We start from the raw sequence: 6,000 nt of genomic DNA, 5'->3' as shown, positions 1-6,000 counted from the left end.
CTTGAAAACTGCTGTTCACAGATGCTCTCCATCCAATCTGGCTGAGTTTGAGCTATTTTGTAAAGAAGAATGGGCAAAAATTTCAGTGTCTAGATTTGCAAAGCTGGTAGAGACATACCACAAAAGACTTGCAGCTGTAATTGCAGCAAAAGGTGACTCTACAAAGTATTGACGCAGGGGGGCTGAATACTAATGCACATCACATTTTTCAGATTTTTATTTGTTTAAAATTTTGAAGACCATTTATCATTTTCGTTTCACTTCACAATTATGTGCTACTCTGTGTTGGTCTATCACATAAAATCTCAATAAAAACTTTTAAGTTCGTGGTTGTAAGGTGGAAAAATGTGAAAAAGTTCAAGTGGTATGAATACGTTTGCAAGGCACTGTATCTGTGTGTGTATATATATAAATTTTATATATATATATATATATATATATATGGGTCTGTCTCAGAAACTGGGTACTGTGGGGGTACCCCACTAAATATACTCACAGTCAATAAACTGTACAGTTTTGAATGGTGATGTTGGTTTTAATTTAAAATAAAATGCTGAAAGAAATAATACAGATAAAACTAAATCTTTGATATGAATACTCTATTCAGAATTTGGCAAAAATTCTGCAAATTTGTGGAAAAATGGCGGCTTGATCTGGGACCTGAGAAATGGTTGACTACATCGCATTCCCTTAAAAAGGTTGTAGTCCACTGAAAAGTCTACAGTTATCACTAATTGTATTTTAAGTTGTAACTTTATACACCTTAGGATTGGTGCACTCACAGAATAATCATTACCGTAATAAAACATCATGCAAAATATTTGATCACCATTGTAACTCCATTTTCCACAGACCCAAAACCAATACGATCGTGTGTTTTGATCTGAATGGAAAGCCTCAGGGTCAAGGTCACTACCTCACCAAAAGTGGTAACTTAAAATCACTACGCCATATAAAAATGTAGTTATAAATCTGCGATTTTGTTTTTTAAAACGAAAGCTGAAAGTTAGGTATAGAATATGTTTCTTACAGAATATGTTACGATGGTAGCTGGTCTTGTATGGATTTCTGAGCTATAAAATGAGTTGTGGTCTATTTTTTACCATAGCGTGTTATTTGTGTGCGGGGAAGGACACACATTAACAATGTAGAATGGAATTTTCCACTCCAACAGTTAGAAGTTGATCGTGCTTCCATTTGCGGGCTTTCTGTTACGCGGGTGATCTGTTCGGACATTATCACTGAAAAGATGAGTTTTGATAGTTTTATTTTGTTTTAGTCTTGCAGTATAAGGCAATAGAATGTTTCTTTTTCATCTTACTTTCATATTTCGTAGTGTTTGCGTATTTTTGGCCAATATTTTGCAACCATGGTCAATTTAAATCGAACTTTTGATAGAATCTATGGCCAGTCATTTTGCCCCACCACCGCTCCATCCAGTGCGGTAGTGATGTCCTGTTGCTCACGCGCCGCAGCAGAGACCCGCGCGACCTTCAGCCGGTACAGTCGCTGTTCTTTTACCACCGCCATTTTTCTCATCTTTCCAATGTGTTCTTGATTTTTCCATTGTGTCCTATTTTGCCATATCAAATACCCAAAATGTATCATATTATTCATATTTAAGTGAATAATCAATTCAGTCATCATAACTTGGCATTTTTAACCCAAGCAATCAAAAAGAGGAAATTTATTCAATATTTTCACTCATCTGTGAAGGAGAGGCTTTAATTCTTCATGATGTAGTTATTTTTTATGTAAATAAATTTTACAAAAGCATTTGAATTGTAATTAAAAAAAAAATCCACAGTGGAGGCCAGATAAAGCAAGGTGCTATCTTTATTCTTATTAAACATGACAAAAGAAACATTGATTGTTAGGTACATGCAAAAAAAAAAAATAGTAAAATTAGAAAATGTATTTTTTGACCATAATGTCCCAAATGAGAGACCAGTTTCTGAGACAGACCCATATATATAGTGTGTGTATATAGGTCATTCTAGAATTTGGGGTACATTTTGTGTCCCCGAGATAAACATTTTATTATTCTCCACAAAAGGAATCTTTATTGAATCAGTTTTTGAACAATAATACAAATTATGACAAACTTTCACCAATAGCAATGCTTGATATACGTTTTAGACCCAATTATCCATAAAACATTAACTAAATGACTCCCAGCCCCCACATTATTGGTTGTCTCCGACTACTGATTCATACATTCAACTTGAATAAACCTGAAGTGATTCAGTCTAACAATTTTTTTGGGGGGTGGTGGTGGTGGTGGCTTATTCTAGTAACTGTTATAAAATCAATTGCGTAGAAAGTCTATTTTCTGTATTATGTGAAATTTCAGTCATAAATTATATATATTTTATCCGTCCCAATGTTCTTGTCAACTCTGTTAACTCTGTTATAAAACTGCATAAAATCCACAAAGACTTTTAATAATACGCATGACACCTGCACCAAGAGATGTCACGTATTCTGATGGGAAACTTCAGAAAGGCAGTGAGGTATGTTGTGTTTCTTCTCTCATTAATTTGAACAAAATGTTCAGGATACACCAACAATAGATTAATTATTTGTCAAATCTGTTATTGTGATATTGGAGTGAATCTCTCACTCATTTTTTTAAAAACAAGAATATAATTAAAATCCATAAAATTCTGTTTTTATACATGCCATGTGGTCACTAGTTCGAGGTTAACATGTTGAGTTAAGACACAAAATGGTGGAAAATATCAACTCTGTTATCCTCAATTCTGTTAATGAATTGCCCAGTTTCACAATAACAGAGTTGATGATGACGAAAAGAGTCAACACTTGAAATGTACCTGCAATTATAGACTGGTGTGTATATATACACACACACACCATTCTATAATTGCAGGTACGTTTCAAGTGTTGACTCTGTTAGTCATCATCAACTCTGTTATTGTGAAACTGGGCAATCCATTAACAGAATTGAGGATATATAAGGGTTGCTACAGCAGATCATCCCATCATTGATTCATGATCCACATATTTGATTTGGCATAGATTGCCAAATGCCAGATGCCGTTCCTGATGCAACCCTCCCCAGTCTATCTGGGCTTGGGACTGGCACCCCCGTGGCTGCATGTTTTACCTAATCTGCATGCCTTTGGACTGTGAGATGAAACCAGGGCACCCGGAGGAAATGCATGCAGGCAAGGGGAGAACATAAAAATTCCACACAGAAAGGCCCCAGAAATCACAACTACTTTCTGGCTTCCACCCAGAACGTACCAGCACATCACATTTATCAAATTAATTGTACACATCATGCATTAGTGCACATGGCTACTGGTGACTACTGATTAGGGGTGGGTTTCCCAAAAGCATCATTGCACAAACATCATCATTAAATGGTAGAGCGAGCATCACAATGAACACTCTCCTAGTTAAGATGGTCTTAGCGTTAAGAGACTTTTGGGAAAACTACCCCAGCTTGTTTCAAGAGTTTGATTCCAACAGCAGACTATGCTGTGGCTGAAAAGGAAAAACAGATCACAAAAAGCACCGAAGTAATGGAAGCAGCAGTAACTGAATAATGGCAACAGTGTCTACATGGCTTTAATCTTTGCCATATCCATTCCTTTTGGAATTTCAGCCCATAAGTCTGTGAAAACTGAATGCTACCTGTTCTATTATTTTCAGAACGAGGTGACTCGGGGCATCATCAGCATTTAAGTTTAAATGCTCATGCAGAGATAGAATGTGAGCAGTAATAAGATGACAAGACTTCTCTTGTTGTACAATGTAAACTGGGCTTACGAGGTTACAGTTCAGCGACGTGTTATGCAATAAATGCATAGATCTAAATTTAGATCACAGATCTACCACCACTCCCTTTGTTTAATATTGTATTCTTTGATGAGGATGGTGGTGTCTGCATGAAAAAAAAAGTACTGTGAAGGGTGGAGCAGAGGCTGTGAGGCTGGACTATTTTTTATAGACTACTTGTTATTCTGACTGAGTTTTATTATGGTTGGAAATGATTGCATTACAGTGAGGATAGTTCACTCACAGCTGGTCCACAGATAGCCTCACGCCTTTAGTTTACTTCCTTTTTTCACATATGGTGAGTTAAAAGATGCATTAACTTGGCATCTCATATTATACTTGAGACTAATTACATGCTTGTAAAGTTTAATGGGGCCCACACCTAATGATGGACCACCCATTTGTCTCAGAAAATGGGTTTTGGCACATCGCATGGTCTAGGTTACCACAAAAACAAAGTAAGTCTTTAGTTTCATACAGCACTTCTAATGCCAAGGTTATCTCCTTCATAAGTTACGCGAACTGCTCATATGTCTGTAAAAAATCACAAACAGTAGGGGTGAATTTATAGCTGTATAGCTATAGCCATTGAATACTGTGCCACACAAAACACTATATTGCAGTAGTCGAAATGCAATCAGTTTGGAGTTTTGGGTAATATACAAAACTTGTTACATGATTTGACTGTCCTTAACAAAAGAAAGGCAAAAGTCAACATAGAACAATTAGTACATCTCTTATGTGGAAGCATCATGTAAAGCCTCTATCCATTAGTCTTTTCCCAAATGTTATTTTTCCCCCAAACACCTTCTTCAGTTAGAAAGCACATATAAATAATGCAGCTGCCAAGCTACAAAAATCAGCAATAGAAAAACTAACCTACTTTTGATCCACCAGTGTTTTTGCCCTTCATCTGGATGAATGTAGAGGAAGAATAACACGTCACTAGATGTAAGAACAAGTAGACTACAGTGGTGTGTTCCTGCTCTCCTGAACAGTGGGAAGCTGCACTAATGCCATCTCATATACAGTATAAGGAAAGCCATAGAGACTAACTGTCTAAGCAAGCAATGCCAAAGCCTGTAAATATGAATTGCCAAAAACACACTGGATATGTTTGCTGCTCAAGATCTTGGAAAGCTGCCATATCAAACAAGATGAATCTCACAAGCAGAAGGTATCATGTGTTTAATTACATACCAGCTAATGATAATGTCTTAAATCTTCATTGCTGTTCAGAAGGATAAAATACAGTACCACATAAAGAATATAGTCCCTGTGTAATCACCAGTGGTATCAAATGAGGCATTGATTTGCAATCTGCTGAGTAACTGGATGCTCTGCCAGTTGTGTTATCAATGGGCTGTGAAACCTTTTTCTTATTTGGCACATTGGCCTCTTCACACTGGGTGCCAACTTAAACAGCAGCTTGAGCCCCATGACACTAGACAAACCGTTCTCTGTCATCGCAATACTTCACGCTGTCTCCACCACTCTGCTGCCAAATGTACAAAATGAGCTTTTTTTTAGAGAAGCTGAGAGAACGCCTGACTAGTTTTGATAAAATAATAGAAAATGATTCAATGTTGTGCAATCAAGGGACACCATGCTCACTGTCTCATTTAGCTTCATGGAGTTATTACTGCAACAAATACTAATAGACACCCATTGGGGCAAGAGTTACACTGCCCCATGCTCACTCTATATGAGCATTTATAGTGGAGGAGGAGCAGCAGAACTAGTGACAGGGTTGTCAAATTTATGCCAAATTGTGCTTGTTTAGAACTCTAAAACTGGAAAGATCTTGCTTGATAGTAAACAATCAGAAAATAAATCTAATAAATTTCTAAAAAGGCAATGTGTAAGTGCGGACAGTGTGGCCATGATGTACAGAACCATTTCTATTATAAGATGTATTGAAAAGACTGGGAAAGAAAAAGGGAGATTATGGAGATACACATAGATGAAATGTGTAGAAATGTGTGTGCACAACAGTAACCTTATTTCCCATGCAAAGCCTGAGAAAAAGAAAATATGTCCAATTTTCCAGTACTCAAATGTCTGGGACCATTTTCATACCTTTTGTGTGGGTTTGAGATGTAGTTGTTCAACCTTCTGTATCGAATACAGTTGAGCAAATGTATGTCTAAAACCACTCAAAATGAACATATGCTGGATAACTGTATGTTGTCGCCT

The sequence above is a fragment of the Neoarius graeffei genome, chromosome 16 (genome assembly GCF_027579695.1).
Source record: "Neoarius graeffei isolate fNeoGra1 chromosome 16, fNeoGra1.pri, whole genome shotgun sequence".
NCBI lineage: Eukaryota > Metazoa > Chordata > Actinopteri > Siluriformes > Ariidae > Neoarius > Neoarius graeffei.
Note: the sequence above shows the minus strand (reverse complement) of the source record.